Source organism: Panthera pardus, unplaced genomic scaffold (assembly GCF_024362965.1).
Source record: "Panthera pardus isolate Hobbes unplaced genomic scaffold, ASM2436296v1 HiC_scaffold_21, whole genome shotgun sequence".
In the NCBI taxonomy this organism is placed as follows: domain Eukaryota; kingdom Metazoa; phylum Chordata; class Mammalia; order Carnivora; family Felidae; genus Panthera; species Panthera pardus.
Window position 1 is genome coordinate 27,889,965 of NW_026526777.1, and position 24,287 is coordinate 27,914,251.

Sequence of the window (24,287 nt, forward strand, 5' to 3'; positions counted from 1 at the left end):
CGCCGTCGTGGGAAGGGGAAGGAGGGTCTGTGGGCTTTGGAGGCAGAGACCCTGGCTGGGGAGCGGGTGGGGGGACAGACTACAGGGACTTTCTGGAAGGGAGGGTCGAGAGGAACTGGGACAGGGACGCGAGAGGGGGATGGGAGCACCCCTCGCCTCTCTCCAAATCTCATGACTCAGCACGACCTAGGACGTCCCGTCCCTGCTTCAGCCCTCCTCCCCAGGGCTGGGCTCCTAGACCCAGAAAGTGCAGACAACCCCAGCCGGCTATTCTGGACTCCTTCATTTACCTTCCCGATTTGGGGTCGCCCCTTCCCCTGCCTCTGTTCAGGCCCACCTCTCTCAGGACACGGGGGCTTTTTTTTTTTTTTAAACTAAAAAGAGAGAGGATTTATCCTTCTACCCCATTATCTCAGTTTCTCCCCCATTCTCTTTTCCCCCTTTTCATTCCCACATTCCACAAGTGCCTCCCGGACACCCCAGCCCGTGGCGTGGGGGTGGGAGGGTCTCGGAAGCTCTGTGTCTCCCTCTGCAGCATCCTCCCCCTCTTCACTGTAAGGTAGAGAAGTAAGTGTTCTGGCTGCTCTCTCCTGTGGCAGCAGAAAGGAGCGCAAGGACAGAAGCGGTGGTCCAGGAGGGGGCGCTGCAGTGGGGAGACAACGGCAGAGGCCTGATGGGGTGGGTGGTGGGTGGACCCAGATAGGAATGGGGTGGGCAGGGGGATGAGGAAGTCCTTAGGCTCCTAGGCTCTGTGTACCCAGAGAGACGGGAAGGTGGGCCAAGGTCTGACCTGGAGAGCTGGAGGGTTTCCCTCCTCCTCTCCCGCTGCGGCTGCCCTGAGGGGGTCCCCCGTGTGTAATAATTATCCTCAACCTGAGCCGTCCAGCTCTTGGTAACCTGGGCACTTCATCAAGAGGATGTGACCGTGAGGAGAAGGATAGCCCATAATCTTTCTAAGTCGTCTCCCCCTGCTTAGGTACAAGTGCTGACTTTGGGCTGCTAGAAACATCTCTGTGTCCACCAGAAGTGCCAAAAGTAGAGCCGTGTCCTGTGCCCCTAAGACAAGGCCGGAGGGGCAGGTGGGAGGGGCAGGGTGGTTCTGATGCAGTGGGACGTGCCTGGCGAGCAGTGGCCTGGGAGGCACTGCCAGCTGCAGCCTGTGTCAGGGCCCCAGAGGTGAGTCAGCGTCAGGGGTCCACACCAGGCAAATTGAGGCCAGGGAGCCCAGCCCCAACCCTGCTTCTCTTCCCCATGACCCTGGGAATGACTAGTGCCAGCTGAACCTGGGCTTCTCTCCTTGGTGCAGCCAGCCGCTGTCCTGCTTGGCACTTAGATCACTGGCTTCATCCTCTAGGACACCCCTGGGGGGGACTTACTTTTTCTGGGGACCTCTTGGGCTTGACCCAGGCCCACTCTCCATGCCTTGCCCAAGGAGGAGCTGAGGAGCTTCTGGAAAGCTAAGAAAGGGGAAGGCAGAGATAAGTGTTCTATTTCCAGAGTCACATAGACCTGACTTGCTGTCTCTAGTAGGAAGAGACTCGAGGTCATTCTCCCTTTCACCCTCGGTCAACTTCCAGGCAGATGTAACAGGAATGTCCCTGGCACTGCAGAGAACTGGGGTGGGTGGGCTTTGGAGGTGGCTGGAGAATCCTCTTCCCCCCTCTCCCTCAGCCAGTATTCCCCAACCCCAGGCAAGCCTGATATCGAAGGACCCATTGCCTCTACCTGGACTCTGTCCTCTCTCAGCTGAGTCTCCTCTTTTCTCCACTGACCCTGTAGAGTCTGTGCAGCCCTCTCAGGAGAGTAGATTGAGGGGCAGCAGGTGGTCTGGGATCCAGGGTGTGGGAGGGACAGTGAGGATGGAGGGGGAGGACATTGGGGCTCAGTGGGCTAGAAGAGCGACTCGTTGTCCCCTTCCTTGGACAGAAACATCCTCAGGGATAGTCAAAAGCTGTGGACGGTAGAAATGCTGTTTCACTTGGCTTTGGGATTTGGGCTTTCCTAATCTCAGTTCTAGCTGAAGCTGGATTGTTTTTCTTGAGCGACACACACAAAAGGTTCAGGTTGATGGAGATGATTTTTGAGAACTGAAGTGGCAGTCCAAAGGGAACTATAGACAGTGTTCACTCAGTACAGGGTAGTGGTTAAATAGGAGGCAGCAGACCAACAGGCTTGGGTTCATAATCCTAATTACAAAGTGTGTGCCTTTATTAATTCATATTTAATATTTATTAAATAGATATTGGGGGGCAACAGATATTTATTGGGGAGCACCTACTATGTGAGCACCTACTATGTGCATTGTTTTAGTCACTGTGGATACAGCAGCAAACAGACCACAGTCCCTGCCCTTGTGGATTTTGCATTCCAGCCAGCCTAGGCAAATTGCTTGGCTACTGTGAGCATCAGTTTCTTTTTTCTTTTTTTCTCTTCATTTTTTTAGTAATCTCTACACCCAACACTTGAACTTACGACCCTGAGATCAAGAGTCACGTGCTCTACCGACTGAGCCAGCCAGATGCCCCTGAGCCTCAGTTTCTACATTCATTCAACTGTTAGCTTTTGAGAGTCTACTCTGTGCCAGGGGTATGTTAGGCACTGGAGATTCAGTTGGGAACAAAACAGACCTGGTTTCTGCTCTCATGGCACTTACAGTGGAGTGAATGACACACAGAATTAAACAGACGTATAATTCATCACAATTGCAACAGCTGTTAGGAGGACATACAGGGTGGTTCAAGACCGTGCAGTGGAGTGACGTGACCAGGTCTGAAAGGTTTCATCTGTAAATCAGAGGTAATAATACTTACCCCACAGGGTGGTAAGCATTCAATAAATGATAACAATTAATAGGGCCCACTGGACAGATACAACCCTAAATTCTGTACCTGAATAATCATCATACATGCAACAAGTTGATTATCCTTCCTCCACTAGGTCAGAGAAGCCAGTCCTAGGTTCTCATGAGAACGGGGAGTCTGTGATGGATAGTATAGTTTAGTGAAATGTCAAGTCACAGAGCCAGTATAGTGACTCTAGCCAGATTGCCTGGGTCCCTCCTGCTTTTGTCACTCGTCCTGACTTTGGGCAAGTTAACCGAATTCTGCTTTTCAGTCTGCCCATCTGTAGAGTGGAGGTAAAATTCCTACCTATGACATAGGTTGTATTTGGTGAGGATTAAATGAATTAATTCCTGTCAAGGGTTTAAAACAGCACCTACCACATGGTCAAGGCCATGTAAGTGTTTTCCATCATTATGATGTCACCTATGGGCCCTCCTAGCCCTTTCGCTGCCCACAGACAAGACTCTTCCTTGGGTTTCCCCACTGGAGGAAACGCTTTCCACCTCTGTTAATCTTAAAAACTCAAAGGAATGAGCTGCTATAACTTCTTCTGTGGCCATTCCAGCATTTCTTCCCTCTGACTTTCAGGCAGTTTTTTATGCCTGACGAAGCCGTATTTTGTCAAAGCTTCATTTCTGGGAAGGACTTGTCTCAGCAGTACTTCCTTTTCATCCCTGGAACTGATAGTTCAGGGTAGTAGCCAGAGTGATGGGTATATTTGGATCTGGGCCTAGAGGACCTGACCACTCATTTGCGAGTTGGCTGCGGGGAGCACCTGGCTGCCAGCCCCTCTTCTCCCCCCACCCCCCAACACAAAGAAGTCTCAGCTTCAGGAAGGGGTCTAAAATTAAACATCAGGAAGGATGCCCCAAATACATGGTATGCAAGAGAGGTTCTAAAAGCTTCCTCCCTGGATAATTTCCAGACTAGGACAGACTTCCCCACCTGTCTGGTCAAGAGACCATATGACTGAATGCCAGGGATGGGGAGGTTGAATTCTTAGGGAAGTAGGCTATGAGTTGCTCATTCTGTTATAATAGTCACTGAAACTCAGAGGGTTTGGTGCCACCAGGCAGCTCCCAAATTGGGGGTCAGGAGCAAGAAACGAAGAGGACAGCCCTGCCATCATAAAGTCAGAAGAGGCCCTTTTTTGACCATTTCGTCTAGGGCCTCAGGATTTCAGCGTTTGCTATAGGCAACACTCACCAGCAGTGTAAGAAGTGGCATAGCCAGAATGTACCGACTGGGCACCAAGCAACACTGCCGTCACTCACCAAGCCTGCTTCTTTTTCAAGCTCCCCCCTTCAGTTCCCCTTTCTGTAATGAAGCTTTTCTGTCTCTCATCACTGCGGGCCTTAGTACCACAGAGGCCTCACAGCAGCCATCATGGTCCCGTTTTATAATAAAGAGGCAAAGGCCCGGAGAAGTTATGTGACTGGTTTAAAATCTTGCACCATCAAGAGGTAAGAGCAAGGTCTCGAACCCAGATCGTAGACTTTGGGGGTCTTTCCAGGCCACTGTAGCTAATTGGTCAAAGCTTCTCCCCAGTGAGCCTCCCCTCCCCAGTTCCCTCTCACCAGCTCTGTCTAGAGTGTGGAACTGGCCAACATGGTCAGGGATCCTCAGTGTCATCAGTGCTTTGAGTATAAGCAGGGAACCAGTAATTAAAATCAGGTAGCAGACTTTTACAAAATCAGGCAGTGATCCTTTGGAGAAATGGAATCAGCTCTCCCTCTCTGGTGTTGGGTTTCCTTGGGACTTGCCGTAAGGGCTTAGGCATCTTCAGGAGCACCTGCTCTGAAGCGAGGAGGAAAGAACCATCGTGGGTGGAGTAGAGCAAATGATGGGGCACTTAGGGAATCTGCCCCCAGCCTCAGACAGCCTTATCTGAATGGGGTGCTGGCATAATCGGCACCCAAAGCCTCTGCAAGTTCCCATTTTGGTAGAGTTTTCTTCTGAAGCCCAGCAAAACATAGGCTTGTGTACATGTGTGCGTGTCTAGTTGGTATCTGACTGCTTCTCTTCTTCAGAGAGTCCAGGATTGAGAAGTCAAGACCCCCATGGACTTAGAGCCCAGCACTCAACCCTCGCATAGAGGGGCAACTGGAGTCCAAGCACTGTCTGAGCCAGAGCACATTGTTCCTGATTTCCTCCTCTCCTCCTTTTCCTTCCACTTCCAATTCAGATGGACTCAGCACCTGTTCTGTAAGAAGCACAAGGGATTAAAAAGGGAGGTCAGAAGAACCACATATCTTCCATCAGCCTGGGAGCTCCCCAAAGTCAGAGCATGGGGCTCCTCCTCTACTGGGTCCCCCCACTTTACACCTAGAGTGGAGCTCTGTTGCCAGGGTCATTTGTGATGGCTGGGTGCACGGTGACTGGGCTCCCAGAGCTCCCCGGCCCCAGGATAGCTGCCTGGCCAGGACCAGATTTCCCTCAGCCCTTGGGGCCTTCTTCACTTCCTCCCTCTGCAAAGAAACCGAGAAACCCAAGGGGTTCATCACTGGACGGTCTGGGACTAGGGTAGGGCAGTAGCTGAGCAGCGAGTCAGGGAGGCTCCCCTGAGGCATTTGTGAGGACCAGGTGCCTCTGGGTGGGACAAGGAGTCCTCAGGCCATGGAGACCCCTGGCAGGGCTTCCCATAACTGGGTTGATGCCAAAGCTCTGGAATTTAGCGATTAGAGAACATTGCAGTTGGAGGTGACATTCACCCATTGCAATTATTCCATACTTACTGTTGAACGTAACTGTGAGCTTGGCAGTAGGGAGCCGGGGAAAACTGAAAAGAATGGAGGAATGGGACAAGGGGGCCTCTTAGCTGGAGGATGGGGGTGGGGCGGGGAGAAACTTAACCCTCTCCATTCCAGGCCGACTGAGGAGATGACCTGGAGGGGAGACGAAGTGGGGTCGAGGCCCAACAGCCCACTGCAGATGCAGGAGGTGACTGCAGCCAAATCAAGGAGGCTCACCCCTGCTTTCTACATGATCCTTTAGTATCTTGTTCCCCGAAGTGATTGGGGAAGAAGCTTTTATGCTATTTATAGAAAGGAATTCCTCTCTGATGTCTAACCTTAGCTTTTCCTGCTTTAGCCCAACTTCATATCCCCTGACTCCTCCTTGGAGAGGAGGAGACCCTGACAGGTGGCATGAGGGTGTTCTGGGGAGAGGGCATGGGCTACCGGTGGTAGAGGTCCCCGAGCACCCTCTTTGTCTTTCATCTGCTGTGTTTATTTGGAGAAAAGCATGCTTAGTAAACACATACCCCTTTATCCCTATCCTCCTTGGGGCTGCTTGGCTCTCCATTTTCATTGTTAGCCATGGATCCCTTATTGTACCAACTGACATGGATCAAAGTCACAGGCCCAAGGAGGGGGGTCTGAGATTAGATGCCAGAACCTTTGGGTTCCTGTGTTTCACCCTGTCTGAGGAATGTATAGAGGATGAACAAGAGGCTAGTGGTTAAGTGCTCTGAGATCCTGGGGAAGCAGACCTGGGGGCTGAAATCCAGCCTCACCACTAGGAGCCAAGGAAAATTAGAAGTAAACCCCAGGAAACACAGGGTGGCTGCGGCTGGGATTGGGGTTGGCAGGAAACTTGGAGTTAATTGAGGGGAGGTAAGAGGGCTCCCTCTCCCAGTTTGACTCTCCCATGAGGAGGAAAAGGCATCACTTTAATAAGGCTGCCCTGGTTCCAGATCAATCCTGGCATTGCAGGAGGCAAATGGGGGAAGCACAACGGAGAAATTGGATTAGCTCTTTGATGCTGAGAACTGCACTTGCTGCTGTAGGAGGCAGGGGAGAAGCGAAGGCTGAGCCTGCGATTGTTAGCTCAGCCCCCCAGGGTCAAGGGCTTCCCAGGGAGACCCCGGCCCCCAGCTCCTGCTGGTGGAAGAGTAGCAGAGGTACCCAGGGGTAACAGACAGTAACAGAGCCAGATCATCACCCCTGCAGAGGCTGGGAGGTGTCCTCAGCCTTCCCCGGGGATAAAGACGGTGAGCCCCCAAGGTATGGGAAGGAGAGGTGAGGGGGGAGGTGGAGAGAAGATGCCCAACACCCCCTGGGTCCATGGCCCACAGTTGCTTGTTCTGCAGGGCATAACCGAAACGGCATGTGTGTGGCAGGGAGTCATATAGCCTAGGTTTAGGTCACACCTGCCACGTTCTGCCTGTGTCTGGGCAAGTTCCTTAAACTGTCTGAGTTTCAGGGTTCTCATCTGAAAATGGAGACAGTAACACACAAGGGATATGGCCCATGGGAAGATTGCACGAGATGTCCTAGAACAGCCGTTCTCAAAGTGATCTGTGGACCCCTGGGAGCCCCCAAGAATTGTTCAGGGGGAGCCATAACGTCCAAACTGTTTTCAGAATAACCCTAAGGTAGTTTGCCGTTTTTAACGTGTTGACAGTGATGGTCCTAAAGCAATGAGTTGAACTGCTCGTACCTCAGTGTGGATCAAGGTCGGGCACCAAACCGTTCTAACCAATGGATTCTTCTGCATCGCACAACTGCTAAATAAATAACTAGATAAATAAATGCCAGTTCCACTTAAGACTTCCTTTAATGAAGTAGCAAAGATTATAAATTTTTATTAAATCTTCACTCTTGAGTGCACATCTTTTTAATGTTCTTTGTGAAGAAATGAGAAGGGTGCAGAAAGCCCCTCTCGTTGTAGAGCTTGTGATATTTCACCTCCTTTGTAGATGACAACAGTGAGTCTCAGAAAGGTGAAGTAAATGTCCCCAAGGTCACACTGCTAGTGGGCAGCAGAGTCCACATCCAGACTCTGTCCCCAGTGCCACAGCCCCCTAGGCTGCACAACTGTGGACGGGGGTGGGGGGCGGTCAGGCTGGACTGTGATAGATGCCTGCACAGGCGGCTATTCACAGTCCTCTATGTAGAACTGGTCGTGCTGGTAGCGTCTGGGCACTCGTTCTGTCCACACAGCTCTGGGGATGCAGAGGAAACCTGGATCTCAGTCCCTCCCAGAAGTAAAATCTCACAAATGAGGACTGGCACTGCTTCCCTATCTTGTGTAGGGGACTTAAAGCCCCTATTGGACAGGCCCTCCAAGGACCACCTGGTGGGAAGGAAAATCAGTCCTTAACAGGAACCCCTAAGAGTGAGGAAGTTCTTTGTGTCTAGCCATATTCTTCCTGCTGTTCTGAGTACCCGTTTCCTCTTATAATTCATCCTTCGCTGCCTCCTGCCAGGTGAGTCTGGGGCTCCATGTATACAGTCCGGCAGCCACAGAGAAGCTGCAAGCTGGGAGCAGAGTTACAGGCTCTGTCTTCCTGGACAACTGTCTGTTGTAATTAAGAGTTAGCACCCTGATCTTAGAGGCCAGGAGGTAACTGCTTCTCCCTCAGGAAGAACAGGCAGCCTTCATTGTCTCTTCCGTGGCTTTTGTGGCTTGGGCACTGAGAGAATGTGGTTGGTTCATCCTGGGAGGACAAGTGGAGGGCAGGGCAGGGAGGCTCTGGAGGACAGTGGAATAGCCACCTTCAGACGAGGTCAGGTGTCTGCACATGTACATCTGGCCCAACAGGGAACACTCGTCTCTCAGCTCTTCAGCAGCCACATGGCTGGGTAATTGATTATCCTGGCACATAGCTCCTTTCCCGGCTCAGCCATCCTGCGCTGCCCATCATAGACCAGGAATGGGGAAAGACAGAGACATAGTAAAAGATGGAAGCCTCCCTGATGAGAGGGTCACCTGAGCAGTTTGTCCTTTCCTGGGAGGGGGAGAGCATTGAGACCCTGGACACTGTCCTATGGGGTCATTGAGCTAAAGCAGGATTGGGTCCCTGATTCTCCACTCTCACAGTCCCACGAATGTATTTTTCTCCCCCTGGCTCTTCCTCTCTACCCAGGAGATGTATTGGAAACCGACCCTGGGCTTGGCGGCCAGTGGGCAGGGAGAACTCAACAGTAAATTTGGAAGTTCACAGACACAGGATAGGGCAGCCTCCATAGGGCAGGTTGGCACCCCCAGGACTCTCAGTTTGGGACACAGAGCTCTGGCCTTTAGCAAGCTAGGCGGATTCCCAAAACAGCCCCTCCCAGGGTCCATCCCATCACCCTACTTTCAGAGAGCATTTCTTGCTTGTCTCTTGTCTGGGGATTGTGACACCCCAGAGCACTTGGCTCAGAGGAGGGAAGATTCACAACTTCACATAAACACACAGATGCAAACCTACCACACATACACACAGCTCTTGGCAGGTTGCCTGTGGGCAGTGGGGCCTCCCTCTCACATTCCTTGGAAATTGAGAATGAAATTGGATCTGAGACCAATCTTCAGGTTGGAGAAGACTTCTCCAGCTGACATGTGGTCTCTCTTTCCCACCACATGCCACTTCCCTTCTTGGCTCAGAAGTGCTCTGGGCAGGGTCCTAGGCTGGGGTCTGGCTTGGGGGCATGGCCACTGTGTGGTCTCCTTGCAGATTTTGGACCCATGGTTTCTCCTATAACTATTGCTGCCTTTCCAGGCCCTGTGACAGCTGCCATCTGTGATTAGGAGCTAATGCAGGTGAAGCCTGCTTGGCTGTGACTGTTAGCTTAGACCTTTCTGGAGGCAGCATTGATGGGAGACTGTGGTGCTCAGAAGCAGGAGACTTGGTGGAAGGTGAATGAGACAGTGTTTCTGGGGCCAGGGATTAGGGCACCTGTCACCGCCCTAGTGACAGAAGTGATGTGGGGGGGGGGGGTAGGGGCGGGGAGAGAGATAGATAAGAGAGCATATAGACTCATTAAATACTTTCACTAATGACTTTAGGTGAAGGGCTCACCTAAAGCAAAGGGCTGCTTCAAGTGTACGTACCCCATAGTGATAAGACTCTTTTCTATGTCCCAATTCTCTAGAGAAGGAAAAGTTGTGACATTGCCTCCCTCAGTGTTAGAGCCAGGGCAAGAAGCTGGGACCCCTAGCATTGCAGGGGTCACATAGGTCACCCCTCCACAGGCTCCCATTCATTCATTTATTTATTCATTCACTCATTTGTGCAACAACCATTCATGTGCAAGGCTGCAGTGGTGATAAAGACAGGGCAGACACAGTCCCTGCCCTCATGACCTTTATAGTCTGAGGGAAGAAAGACACTGAAGACAAGAAACACACAATTGATTATTGAATTACAATTATGATAATTGATGTGAAGTAAAAAAGAACTCAACGCTCCTTGAGTTTATTACGGGGGCATCTAGCAGGGTGGGAATAGTGGGTATGTGGCCACCATGATTCATGAACTGTGGAGGAGCCATAGGCACTTCTGGGCCTTCTCTTGGGACTTCAGGTCACTCCCTGGCATTGCCAGGGAGCTGGGAGGCAGGCTCTGCGTTGTGAAGGGCAAAAGAGAGTCTAACTCTGCCTCTAATTCCCCTGGTGACCCTGAGTTTGTCATTTTTCTCTCTTTGTATTTGTTCATTCCTCTGTAAAGTGGAGATATTTGACTAGAAATCCCTGCAGTCCCTTCTTAGGGTCCCAGAAAAGCATTAGAGGTTTTCAAAGGCCAAACTATAGTTCTTCCTCTGCAGACTGAGAAAGGAATTCAGGAACAGGGATGAGACAGCTCCTTGGCCACTGATTCCAGCGATCAGCAGAGAGACAGAGAACAAGCCCAGAGCCAGGGGACCATGGTTCTTTGACATCACTAATGGAGGAGTGAGCATGACAGGTGTGTCCCCATAGTGGTTGGAATCAGGGATGGAGATATAAGAGGAGAAGGTCGCTGTCATTTCACCAAGGGTAGGACTAGAGCAAGGGTTGGAAACTGAAGCAAGCAGGGTTTAGTAAGTTTGACATTAGGCAGCACTTTCTTGCTGGTTGCACTGAGATGTGGTAGGCAATCAAGGGGATGAAGAGAGAGTGTCAGAGAGATGTTCCAGAAAAGCAGGGAAAAAGCTTTTCTGAGGGAGTGTTTGTATGGAGGTGGAGGCAGGAGTAGATGGATGACCTTACGAGGTCTCTCTCTCAGACAAGTCCATGGATCTTTTCTTCCGTTGCCACTGATGTCAGCACTGTCTGGATGTCTGTGAGAGGAAGATGTCAGGTCTTCTTGGAAATTAGTTTTTGAGCATAAACTATCCTCAGTTCACATCTCTCAATGACACATGTAGCTAACTGCAATTGTCACACTCAATCAAATCGAGCCCAATTACACCTTTGCTCTCTTGTCCTGCTGTAATATAAATATGGCTTCTGAGAAGTGTATTAGTTGCTGGCAATATGAGGCTGGGTTTGGGGGCTAAGGAAAGCTAGGTGCTTCATGTTTCAGACCCAGAAGCAAGGACTGGAGATGAGCTCCTTGAGGGCATGGGATTGGCCTTCTCAGAGGACCCTGTGGTAGTCCTGTCTCTAAAAACAGGAGATGGATCAGATGCCATCTCCAGGATTCTTTGTGTCCTTGGGCTTTTTTGTTGTTATTACCCATGGTCACAGGCTCTCCATGTGTATGTAGGTAGGGGGAGTATTGCAGTCATCCATGTGTCTGCCTGCAGATTACAAAAGGTCCAATGAAACCCTGCCCCCCACTCCCAGTGAGGAAGATGCTTTGCATCTTTAATGATTCATGATGTCAGAAAGGCAATCTAGAACATGGATTTCAGGTAGATACAAAGAGGAATTTCTGAACAGTAAATGTGGTTAGACACTGTGACAGAAGAGCAAACAGATGGTGAGATCTCCAAAGAGAAGACAGTCTCTGTGGTGCCTGTGGCTCAGTTGGTTAAGCATCTGACTCTTGATTTCGGCTCACGTCCTGATCTCGGTTCATGGGGCTGAGCCCCATGTCGGGTTCTATGTTGACAGTGCGCAGCTTGCTTGGGATTCTCTCTCTGCCCCTCCCCCACTCTCTAAATAAATGAATAAATAACCATTAAAAAAAGAAGAAAGTCTGGGACAGGGTAGATATTTATAAAGGATAGATTGACCACCAAGATTCTCTCTATCCCAGGGTTTATGAGTGTGGATATAGACATGCTGGAAAGAGTTGACTGTGTGCACAGTTGTTATAGTTGACTTGTATTCAATGAGTGCATCACAGCATGGGAGGAAAAGAGGAAGAGGAGGAGTAGGGTGGGGAGGAAGAAGAGGAACAGAGTAATGCTGGACATAATAGGGCTTGGGAGAGTGAAAGTCTCTTCTTTATCAGTGTTAGGATGACGCCTCTGAGATGAGGGATGGTGTGTGTGTGTGTGTGTGTGTGTGTGTGTGTGTGTGTGAGTGTGAACTCAGCATCAGGAGACTTCCCTTATGAGAGTCAAACCTGCAGCAGAGTATACAGATGTCTGCTACCATGTGGGCTGTCCATGGAATTTGCATGTCATTCTTGTGCAGGGGCCATGCTAATCTTCTCTGTATCATTCCCATTTTAGTATATGTGCTGCCAAAGTGAGCACATGGGCTGTCCATTTAAATTCAGGGTGCTGTGCATCCCTTGCTAAAACAGCTTCTTTGTTTGTTTTGTTTTAAGTAGGCTCTGTGTCCAATGCTGGGCTTCAACTCATGACTCCTGAGATCAAGAGTTGCATGCTCTACTGACTGAACCAGCCAGGTGCCCCTAAAACAGCTCCTTGTATGTGATCCATTCACACATGCTGAACATTTGCTTTGCCAACAAGCCACTATCACTCAGCCTCAATACTGAAGAGAGTAAAGATCTAGGGATCTTGTGAAGAACATGGCTTCCAGATTTTTTCAGTATGGACTCCAGTTTGGGGCTCAGGCTAGACTCAGCTCCTTTTTAACACAATCCTGACAGTGATTTTTTAATTACACACACACACACACACACACACACACATCCCTCCCTCCCCCACTTGACTCCAAGAACCACAGAAGGATCACAGTCATAATTCTGGACTTTGGAGGTATGACCTTGAAAAATCCTGATGCCCAGCCTCCAGGCTTATGGCAGAACCTTTCAAAATCACCCCACATCTTCTAAAGTTTCTCCTATTAATCCACATAGTCTCCAAATTTCTCTTGGCCTTCCCTTTGGTGACTTCCTTCTTAGAAAGTTTCCCCATGGAAACTTTGAAGCTGACCAGTATAGTCATGGTTTTGTTTTGTTTTGTTTTGTTTTGTTTTGTTTTCTCTCACTTTTAGCTTCTCTGAAAGGACCTGTATCTCAGTGTCTTAAAGTCCGGGGGCCATACCCTGTTCAAGGGTAGGGATAGTACACTGCCCCCTTTCCCACGCTCATATGCCTATTTATGCCTTTAGAATTAGTCTCTGACTCCTTCATGTAAATGGTCTCCTGGATTATATTATCAATTTCCTCCCAAATCCCCCATATCACCTTTACAATGCTAGAGGCATGTCAACAATGCTTCTTGGCTGCTTGAGAGGGGAGTTTCAGCACCACGGACAGAGCACCGCACTTGTGCGCGCTCTCTCTCCAGACTGGACGGTCACAGGCTAAGTCCTGACTTTCCAATTTTGGAGATAGAGGCTGGGATGAGAAGATAATTGGTGTTGTGAAGAATTGTTATCACTTTTTATTGACTGCAAGACCCTGGCCAAGCCACCTCTTCTTCCTGAATCCCACTTTTTACTCTATAAAATGAGAGGAATGAATTCCAAATATGCTATGAGCCTGAGTATCTATAATCATCTTTCACAAGAGGTCTTTAAAAGTAGCTTTGACACACATGACCTAGGTTAGGGGAGGTCCAGTTTAGCTTGTAGGTTATAGGAATACATGACCTCGGGTCTTGGAATCCACTGAGTCTCCCAAACTCAGTGACTGGCATCTCCCTCCAGCTTGCTGAAATGTTTAGCACAGGGGCATCTTCCCTGTAATATTTGTTATTCCAGATACCTCATTGCCCACTCCACTCATAGGCAAAATCTTTCCTGGGTTGGTGGGAAGGGAGGGCTTTTGTGGCATGGTGCAGTCTGTTATACGAAACTTAACTGAAGATAGATAGAGTACTGCCATGAAGCTGGAGCTGATTAGGCATCCCTGGAGGGGAGGGGCTATGTAGGAATGAGAGTGAAGAATCTAGTCTTCTCTGCACTGGCAGGTCAGCAGGGTGTTAGAACTGAGCCCCTCCCTCACTTGTGGGAGCTGCAGTGGGAGTTCTTCTTACAACAGGAGGAATGGCTGCATAGATTGGCATGGGGCCCAGTGTGGGGGTAGGGTGGGCAGAGACTGGAGGCTCTTCAGAGCCCTGAGGGCTGGGGGAGTCTGCCTGTGATGGTGGGAGAGAAGATAGAGTGCCAGACCATGGCTGTGTCCTTATGTGCCTGTAGTAGGGATACACCACCTTTTCAGCCTCTTGGTTCATCTGAATGGGGTCAGTCCTTTTCTTGCAGGCCCCAGAAAATCCTGCAGACAAAAGAAGCTCTTCTTTTCTATTCTCCAGTTCCTTCATTTCTCATCTTCCCCACTTAGATATTGACCACTATATACTTGACCACCATATATTTCACTAAACTGATAATCCGAACACTCCTTGTTTCCCTGTCCAGGGCACTTAGCGTCGGGGAGAATGTGTAACGATCATCCTTTGGGTGATGAGAGAAGCAGCTCAGGCTCTACTTACTGGGTGGGATCACTTGAAACTCTCCATAACTTACCTTACACAAAAGGGAAATTCCAGACAATATTCAGGCTACCTCCTATCTCTTCTTTGGGTTCTTCTCCCTTTAGAGATGTCAGGTGCCTACCAGCTGTTCTATGCTACCCAGTCCTCGCCACTCTTCCAGGCCTGCTAATCTCATCTCCCTTCCCCTAGCCCTGAAAACAGTGCGGTATGTCTTATTCTGCAGCCCCAGGCACAGATTCAAACTGCTCCTCTGCTGAACATGGCACTCCTCCCAACAAAAAGGCATCTGCATGTTGAATAGGCAGTGATGCCTACCCAGAAAAGGCTGGATAAATAATGATGGGATTCCAGGATGGTGAAGGCTGTTTGAGGAACGTATTTAAGGCACTGCTTTCCTGTGTCATTTTTAACACCGGGTGGTTCACTGCCTGCCTTACCAGTGGACAAAACCAGTTCTTGGGAGTGGAGTTGGAGTCAGAGATAGGACAAGTATCTTGCTTGGCAGAGAAGACTGGTGTTTGCATGTGTGGGTACAATATTCTTGTTGGGGGAGGGAGAATTGGGGGCTAACACTCCGCTAACACCAAGAGTACCCATTGCTCAGGTCCAAGTCCTGAAAACCATTGCCCAAACAGGGAGATGGTTTGGGGGTGCAAGTCCAGCCTGGAGGAGCAAACTGGGTCCCATAGTCTTAACTGCAGTAAGCCCAAGGCTTTGGTCTTAAAAAGAATTGATTCTACTTCTCATCTCCTACCAGACCCAGAGAGCACAAGATACATGGAGACTAATTTTGACCCACTGTTAGGAAGACAGTTCTTTTTTTAAAAAAAATTATTTATTTTATTTTTTGAGAGAAACTATGAGCAGGGGAGAGGGGCAGAGAGAGAGAGAGAGAGAGAGAGAGAGAGAGAGAATCTTAAGCAGACTCCACGCTAAGTGTGGAGCCTGACGTGGGGCTCAGTCCCATGACACTGGGATTATGATCTGAGCTGAAATCAAGAGTCAGATGCTCAACAAACTGAACTATCCAGACACCCCAACACCCTTCAAATAGAGCAAGAATTGGTCTGTTTTGGGTGTAAACCTAGTGTCTCTATTGGTGCCTGGCACGTGGAAGATACTCAGTAAATATTTATGGAATGAATGTTGAAGGATTAGAACTGTCCAGACACTCAGTGGCTTTTCTCAGGAGACACAAGCACCTTGTCCTTAGGTACATTTCAGCAGAGGCCAGGGGCCATTTACCTGTTATGTTGCTGGAGGGGCTCCTGTCACACTGATGGCTTGGTCTTGAGGGTCTTTTCTCTTCAACTGTGAGAGTCCATGATTCTGTGATTTCTTTTGAAGGAAGGAGACCTTCAGAATGGGGCCAGAGCTGGCCTGGCAGTAGGAGTCTTTACAAGGGACACATACCCGGTACCTTTGGTCCAGCCACCTCTGTGACATCAACCTGCTGCCAAATATGCTTGTTGAACTTGATAAAGAGAGTGTGTCTATTTCTTATTTCTTGGAAATCCTTACTGTGAGGCTCATGCATTGCAGTCTCAGCTTGGCCTGTGACTTGCTGGCCATCTGTTCAGTGGGGTCATATCCATCTGACTACCCGTGCACACTTTTCAGAGGTGGGTGCTCAGTAGGACCCTAGGTGGGCGGGGGAATGGGAGAGATTTCTGGTTGCCTTCGACAGGGAGTGGAGGTAGAGTGGGTGTGGGTCCCAGCTCCAGCTGCTCCCATGCTGTGTCCCTGGCGCTGGCCCTGATGAGGATGAATAATTGATGGTGACTAATGGATCATTGCTCCTGTATGAAATATTCAGCAGGGACCATGGCAGGTTTGTGTAATCAGATGTTTCATGCTGCCCTCCTGGTAGGTGTGGGGCTCCTGGGTTTCCCTGACTCTCAGAATCATGGGTGTGGGGGCACTTCCCCAAGGAGGAGTGAGTTTTGTGCAGAGGGTCCTGTGGGGCAACCTTCTCAGGGTGTACTTTTACAGGGGAGAGGGCAGAGGCCCATAGTCCTTTATTCTGGACTTGCCTGCTTTATGGGGTGGCTACACTGTCCAACATTCAGAATGTTGGTGAATGACCGAGAGGATGGTTAGGGGTAAACAAAGGTGCAACATGCAGCCCCTGGGATATCTGAGAGGGCATGGTGGGATGCTGATGGTGGATGGAGGATGGGGGGGTGAAGCCCTCCCCTCCCACAATGCTCCCTGCCTCTTGGGTACTGAAAACAACCCTGTAGAATGGCCCTATTATGCAGATGAGTGAGAATGCTCCAAGGGGTTAAATGATTTGCCTAAGATTGTACAGCTCTGGGGTTGTGGAGCTGGGCCCCTCCCACAATGCCTCTCCTTAGAGGTGTGTCTTCAGGGACAAGTCTCTTGGCCCTTTCTCCCCGTCCCAAAGCCACCTTGTTCCCTCCTCCCCTTCCCCACTGACCATGTGGGGAATGATGTCATGGGGATCCCGGGATAGAATTACAGCCACAAGCAGCTGTGCCAAGAAGGCTGGCTGGTCCCCAATGGGGGATGGGATGATGGGAGTGACTCTGTGTGTGTGTGTGTGTGTGTGTGTGTGTGTGTGTGTGTGTGTGTTGGGGAAGTGCCCCTTCTGATCAGCTCAGTAGGGAGGAGAGTAAGCCCCTTAAGTATACCAGGAATTCAGGGAGGAGAATGGCCAGATTTGCAATGGGGGCCTGGCCCCATGGTGCGGCTGAAGGGAGTGCCTTCCCATGCTGAGCCTCAGCCACCCTATCAGTGGGTGGTGGCCTTCCTGGAGCTGCTCCCAGGAGCACTGAACCTTCTGTGAAGCTCCAGACCCCAAACAGAACCTCCAAATTCTGGCTCCCATTTGATCTTCCTCCTTTCCCATGTCTCCCATCCCCACCAGAAGCTGGACTAGGGGCCACCTGAGGACACGGCTGTAAGATGAACAGCCTAACTCAGCCCGTGCTCCTGAGTTCTGAAAGACCCCAAGGACAGAGATGGGGCCAGTGCCTCTGGCCACCCATTTCCCAGTCTCACAGGCTCCTCCCCCATCAGGAAGTTCTTCCGGCTTCTAGTCCCATGCCCTCCTGCCGCAACCAAGTGGATCCTCTTGTTCTTTGGGTCTGCAGTTCTCTCCCTCCAAGGTCTCATGTAACATCACAGGCGTGGGAGATGGATGAGTAATGCTTGCTTAACAGAGGGGAAAACGCAATTCAGGATTTTGGGGTTAGAGCCAAATCCCTCTGTAGCTATCTCTCATTTCCAACCTGACACATTTCTCCGCTCGATACCTGGGCGCTGTCCAGGAGGCCAAATCAGAACATCTAGCAGGACTATTCCCTGCCTCATTGTAGACCCTTGACTGTGTCCTCCCACGGGCACAGCTCAGAGCGTTATAATGACAGGATCATCCTTGCTAAGGAATGAGGGAAAACCTCAGTGGGCTTTTACCACATCCCTTCATTTCACCCTTCTGACACTAGGGGTGGAGGACAAGGAGTGAGGTCACTATGGCAGATTGCATTTGCCCATTTTACGGTTGGGGAAAGTGAGACTCAGCTTGCCAGAGTTCACACTGCGGTGGGAGTATGAAAGCGTGTTTGGTGTTCCGCTCTGAAATCCAGCCCCTGGGTACAGGGAACGCCAGTGACCAGGAAGCCAGGCTCTTGCCTGCGAGAAAGTTATCTCTGTTTTCTTGGCCTCTGCTGCAGGAGGGGCCCTGGCTGACCAGATGGGCTGCAGCATGGAGCAGGCCCACGCTGCCATCTGGGGCACTGTCCCTATTCCATTAATATGCCCTCAGAACTGTGATGGCTGGAAAGACTATTCTTGCTTCTTTTAGCTTCAGTTCAGTGTTAGGTGCAAAGGACTTGGCAAATAGGAAGGCGCAGGGGAGGAGAAGGAGAGCTTTCACCCTCAGGTTCCCAGAGGGAAATATTAATGGTGCAGAAGAGGATCTATTCTTTTAACAAAGAAACAAACAAGGCTGTTTCTCATAGAAACAGAGCCCCTCCTTGTCAGAGCCACACGTGCCTTTGGAGTTACCATCACAGGGTTCCCTCTCCAGTGCCCGGTCGAGAGGAGACCCCCCACTCACAGAGTTCCCTTCTCTACTGAGTTTTCTTTTTTTTTTTTTAAATTTTTTTTTTAACGTTTTATTTATTTTTGAGACAGAGAGAGACAGAGTGTGAACAGGGGAGGGGCAGAGAGAGAGGGAGACACAGAATCTGAAACAGGCTCCAGGCTCTGAGCTGTCAGCACAGAGCCTGACGCGGGGCTCGAACTCACAGACCGTGAGAACATGACCTGAGCCGAAGTCGGCCGCTTAACCGACTGAGCCACCCAGGCGCCCCTCTACTGAGTTTTCAAGCTCAGCTGAAGGTCTACAACACGCCCAGCCCAGGGCTAGTCTTGGCAGAGCCAAGGGCTCCTCTCTGCCTGTGGTCGACGTGGTAGAGATTCAGACTAAACTCCCATGGGGGTGAAGGAAGTGACAGGAGACAGCAACACAAACCTGTCACACAGATGGGGGCACTCAGCGTCCAGTGGCTGGAAGCTACACAATACAGCCTTTTGGAGTTTAAGGCAAGGGAACCAAAGGCTGCACTGTTGGGGGCCTGAGGACCTCCCAGAGGAGGACACTTCCATTGGAAACACATCTCACTGGAGTCTTTGAGAGTTCTCACTCATTCATTTGGCAAGCATTTTCCTGAGTACCCACCAGGGGCCAGGCACTCTGCTGCGTGCTGGGGATACAAAGATGCTTAGTGATGACACAGCCCCTGCCCTCCATGGGCTTACAGTCCAAGCACACAAACAAGTAATCTCAGTATAGGAAGGCAAGTGCTAAGATAAAATTATAGGGTACAGTGGGATAAGAGAGGAAGCTGTCAGTTCTGCTGAAGGGATTCGGGGAGGACTTCATAAAGGAGAAGCCTGAGCTGGTGCTAGAAGAAACATCGGGCATTTTCCAGATGGACAAAGGGAAGATCGTCATTTCAAGCAGAGGGAATCACAAGAACAGAGACTTGGAGGTGGGAAGTATCCTGGAGGGACTTGAAAGGCTGGGGAGGAGGGCAAAAATACTGGGAGGCGGGCAGGGAGAAATGAGGCTGGAGGGGAACAGGAAGCAGCCACCCTCAGAAAGGCTGTGAATGCTCAGTGGGAAGGATGCAGGTGAGAGAGATGTGCACTCCAGGATCTCACTCTGGCAGGGCACAAGGGATGGCTTGGAGAGCGTGACTAAGAGACAGGAAGCTTGGGACCCCTGGGTGGCTCAGTCGGCTAAGTGTCGGACTCTTGATTTCAGCTCAGGTTATGATCTCTTTGTTCTTGGGCTTAAGTCCCGAGTCTGCACTGACACTGCGGAGCCTGCTTGGGATTCTCTCCCTGTGCCTCAACACTGCTTGCGCACTCTCTCAAAATAAATGAAGAAACTTAGAGAGAGAGACAGGAAGCTAGGGTTGGGGACTTGTTAGGAATGGTGGCCCTACAGGGTGGTGGACGAAGGGACTGATTGGAGCAGGAGCCATCTCTGCCTGCCCACGCCCAGCAGAGTGTAGGGAATGGGTGTCAGGGTAACTTGTCCTTGGCTCCTTTGGGAACCTGGAAGTGTGAGGCCCCTGCCCCAGACCATGCCTTTGCTTTCTCAGGCCAGCAGAGTCAGAGGCATCAGGACTCCTCCTTCAAGGAAGAAAGAGAGAAGTTGTGGCCTGTTTTCCTTGCGACCCTATCTGTCTGACTAAAGTAGGGGTGACAAAGAGAAGACAGGTTAAAGCAGGAAGGCAACAGGGAACAGCTGTGGACCACAGCACTAATGAAGGCCAGGGTCAGGACCCCTGGGCTGATCCCCTCTCTGGTGGATGTGCCTGGCCCTGCCCCAGGGGGCCTCTGGCACTTACCCCCAGGAGGGCGAGACCTTGTGCACCCGTGTGCCCCGTGCGTGGACCCCACGGGACTGTTTCCCAGTGATCTCATTCCCTCGCCTCACTTGCGGGGAACGTGCCTGCTAGCAGTGTGAGCCTGTTTCCCTAGCTAATGGAGCTGGGGAAATGTGCATTCATTTTTCCCCTGAGCTGTGACAGGCAATAGGAAATTTGCCCTGAAATATGCATCAGTGTGGATTGAAATAAAACACTCAGTGTATTTTGCAACAGAGCATTAACAAGGAATAATGTGGGGATCTCACCCCGATACCAGCTTCGAAGGGTACATTTCCCCCAGACTTTCCTCTCTGTCCCTCCTGAGCATCCCTTTGTGTGTGGGGGGTGGGTTGACAGGGAGAGATATATGGGAAAGGAGCCGTGGAGGGTCAAGGACTGCAAAGTGCCAGCGGTATCGGGAGACCTGAAACCTTGTATTTCTAGAATGATGGTGAGTTTAGAAATACAGAGGAAAGAATGAGTATGTTTCAAGCTCTGGATACCTGGGCCTGAATAATTAAATTGATTCTCTGCATTGCTAGTGGAATTCATGTTGGTGTGAGCAATGCGGTGTTAGGATGGGGACCTGGAATGGAGGGTGGGCACTGGTGCAGATCGGGTTTTTCTCCGCACACCCCACTTCTATTTCTCATAACCTGTAAACAGACTGTACCCAGCCAGCCAGGTGAATGGGAAATGGCTCTATTTTAGTTCATTTTACTCCTTAGGAGGTAAAAGTACTGTTTGTTCAGGCAGTTACTTCCTCAGCAGGTGAGTTTGCCAGGAGAGGGCTGGATTCCCAGAGCTTGATTCTGCCAGGGGCTCAGTCTCCCTCCCAAGGTGGGACGCTCCCAGGATGCTGCTCCCTTCCCAGCCTCTGCGGCCTTCTCTTCACGCTGCTGCCCTCATCCTTTCCAGGCTGGTGTCCTGGCAGGGCTGGGCTCCTGGTCACTCCCCAACCCCCACCCCCAGCCCACTGCTACATTAATATTCCTAACATACCTTTTGAGCATATCCCTGCCAGCCCCACTCCCACTCAAATGCTGTTTCCCGGAGGGTGTCGGGGGTGCCAGAGGGAGGGCTTGGGTGTCAATGCCAGGAGCAGGTGAGCTGGTTAGAGGTGGGTCAGCCGGGATGGAGAGCTTGGTCAGGACATCATAGCTCGGGGACAGAGGATCGGCTCTGCAACATGTCAAGAAACATGTTAAGTTCAGGAGGGGCCAGAGGAAGGTTTCACTACCAACCGAGACCCGTTACATCAGGGGGCAAGGGGTAAGTAGGAGTGGGGACACTCAGGGGCAAATTCCTGTGGACAGGGTTCTGCATATGCTCTCTTTTTAAAAACCGTTGACTGAAATATAAACAGAGAAAAGTACACAAATCGTAAGTGTATAGTTGGATGAAATTCACAAAGTGAACACACTTGTGTTACCTGCGGCCGGATGAAGAGAGAGACAGAACATCGCCAGCACCCCTGAGGGAGAAGGAGAAACGCCTCATTTCCCCAGCTGTGGCTTCGAGAACTATAGATTAGTCTTCGAACTAGAATAATACTTTTCAAAACGCACTCGCTTGTGACTGTCTTCTTCCACTTCACGTTGCTTGTGACATTAGCCGGGTCGTTATCTGTACCTGGAGATTGTTTCCTCTCATTGCTGTGTCACACTCCATTATGACAAAGTACCTCCATTTATTTGTCCATTCTATCGTTAATGACATTTCGATAGTCTTTAGTCTGGGGCTGTGATGAATAGGCTGCTGTGAACTTACTTCTCTATGCCTCCTGATAAACACATTCTCTTGCTGAGTCATCGGGCCCGTGTGTGTTTTGTTTTGTCATCGAAGGCTATGCATTTTCCAAAATGCTCTTGCCAATTTGCACTCCCACCGGCGGTGACGGCAGATCGCTGTTGCTCCGTGTTGCCAACACTTAGTACTTTCTGTCTTTTTATTTTAGCCAGTCTGGTGGGCGTTTATGGTGTCCCCTTTTGATTCCAATGTACATGTCCCTGATGCCTGAAAAAGATGAGCTTCTTTCCGTGTACTTGTTGGCCACTTGGATATCCTTTTTTAAAGTTACTACTTAAGTTTTCACTCATTTTCCTCCCGGGTTGTCTGCCTTTTTTTGTTGCTTTTTGGGCATCGTGCCCACTTCTGAAGGCCCAGGCCCTGACCTTCACTGTGCTTTTCTTCTGAAAGCAGAAGATTTGGGGTGGTGTGGGAAACCAGGGTCTGGCTGGTTAATTGCATATTCCCTGTTTTCCCTCGTCATTTACCTGTGGGATTAAGTTTGTTGTTTGGCTAGTGTCCATGCTTAGCCCCACATCGGCGCTCTGGCTTTATCTCTCACTCCTCCTACCCTCAGAAACCCTGGTGGGGTCAGACTGGACCACACCCCGGCCCCAGATCTCTGCTTCTCACCTCCGTGCCAGCGCTCAGGCGCGATCTTCACCTGGAATGCTTTCTAGGAGCCTTTGGGGTATTCAAATCCATGTGCTTCCCCAACCCCATTTAAGGTTCAAATGCGATCCCCCCTCTTCTCTGATGCCTTTTCCAGCAGCAAGCAGCTCACCTCAGTCCCTTCCTCCTTGACGCTTGGCTTTTCATGTCTGTTTGCCTCCTTTGGCAATTAATTATATTCTGTCTTGTGATACCTCTTCTTTTTTAAAAATTTTATTTTTAATTTTTAAAAATTCAGATCCAAATTAGCATGCAACAATGATTTCAGGAGTTGATTCCTTAGGGCCCCTTACCCATTTAGCCCATCCCCCCTCCCACAACCCCTCCAGTGACCCTCAGTTTGTTCTCTATATTTATGAGTCTCTTCTGTTTTGTCCCCCTCCCTGTTTTTATATGATTTTTGTTTCCCTTCCCTTACATTCATCTGTTTTGTCTCTTAAAGTCCTCCTATGAGTGAAGTCATATATTTGTCTTTCTCTGACTGACTAATTTCGCTTACATGATGCCCTCCAGTTCCATCCACGTAGTTGCAAAGGGCAAGATTTCATTCTTTTTGATTGCCGTGTAATACTCCACTGCATATCTATACCACATCTTCTTTATCTGTTCATCCATCGACGGACATTTGGGCTCTTTCCATACTTTGGCTATTGTGGATAGTGCTGCTATAAACATGGGGGTGCATGTGTCCCTTCGAAACAGCACACCTGTATCCCATGGATAAATGCCTAGTAGTGCAATTGCTGGGTCGTAGGGCCGTTCTATTTTTAGTTTTTTGAGGCCCCTCCATACTGTTTTCCAGAGTGGCGGCACCAGCTTGCACTGCCACCAACAATGCAAAAGAGATCCTCTTTTTCCGCATCCTCGCCAACATCTGTTGTTGCCTGAGTTGTTCATGTTGGCCATTCTGACAGGTGTCAGGTGGTATCTCATTGTGGTTTTGATTTGTATTTCCCTGATGATGAGTGATGTTGAGATACCTCTTCATATCTTGTGTTATTTTGTGGTTTAGCTTTTTGTGTGTTTAGGCCCAATCTCCCTGAGGTGGTGGTGGCTCTGTGTTTCCCTCAGTGCCTGGCACACTGTGGGTGCTTATTTGAGCCAGGAAAGGGGAGGGGACAGTCAGAAGTCAGGTCACAGGGTGACCTGGTCGTGCTCCCTTTACCTTCTCTGCCTGCCCACATGTCCCATCGTTCAGTCAACCAACACGCCTTTTCTATGCCTCTGCTAGGTGCCGGCCCTGTGCTGGAGGCTGGATAGAGACGTAGCAGTGAGTAATATCTACCATGCTCACTGGGGAGACAAGACAGGGGCCCCAGAGCTGCGGAGGGGTGTTAGAGACGTGTGGGTGGGGTGATTCTGGGTGGAGTGGTCTGAAGAGACCGGATTGAGAGGCCTGAGGTCACTGTCAGGCTGCCCCACATCCTCCTTAGGGGGGACTATGATCAGAAGGCTCCACAGTTGACTGGTTGATGGGGGAGCTGATGAGGTCCCTGTCCCAGATCTGATCCCCACCAAGGCTCACA

At 50.3% G+C, this 24,287-nt stretch overlaps 1 protein-coding gene and 1 non-coding gene across 3 annotated transcripts in view; one reads left to right on the forward strand and one right to left on the reverse strand.

The window, feature by feature from the left end:
- Positions 1–24,287, forward strand: part of SYT2 (synaptotagmin 2) — a 103,284-nt gene that overhangs the window by 735 nt on the left and 78,262 nt on the right. The window lies entirely within an intron of this gene.
- LOC128778960 (U6 spliceosomal RNA) lies at positions 12,132–12,238 on the reverse strand. Its single transcript, XR_008424813.1, has one exon. It is a non-coding gene; the product is annotated as a U6 spliceosomal RNA (small nuclear RNA).